This window comes from Arachis ipaensis, chromosome B08, assembly GCF_000816755.2.
Source record: "Arachis ipaensis cultivar K30076 chromosome B08, Araip1.1, whole genome shotgun sequence".
In the NCBI taxonomy this organism is placed as follows: domain Eukaryota; kingdom Viridiplantae; phylum Streptophyta; class Magnoliopsida; order Fabales; family Fabaceae; genus Arachis; species Arachis ipaensis.
Window position 1 is genome coordinate 119,212,843 of NC_029792.2, and position 426 is coordinate 119,213,268.

Genomic DNA, 426 nt, shown 5'->3' on the forward strand with positions numbered 1-426 from the left:
ATAAATTTAAGCGTTAAATTTAAAAATTAGTTAATATATGAGGTTATATTAGACTTTTAAATTTTAAAAAGTACAAGTGAACTTTGAAAAGCTCCACCTTAAGTACTTTCAAAAGTACTCCGATCTTTTAAAAGTTGCAAGTACAAGCACATGGTCTTTTTTTATTTACCAAACACAAAATGAAATACTTATGCTTTTAAAAAGCACAAGCACCTTTTCGAAAAGTTTTACCAAATCAAGCCTTAGCACATTGCAATTCCTACCGTATTAGTTGAAAAAAGTTTATTTGTTATGATATTTTAAATGATTTTTAATTAATAACATATATAAAAAAAGATATTTAATTGTATTGATAATAAAAAAATTATTTAATATTTTTAAAATATAAAATAAAAATATAAAACTTTTAAATAGTATTTTATTATT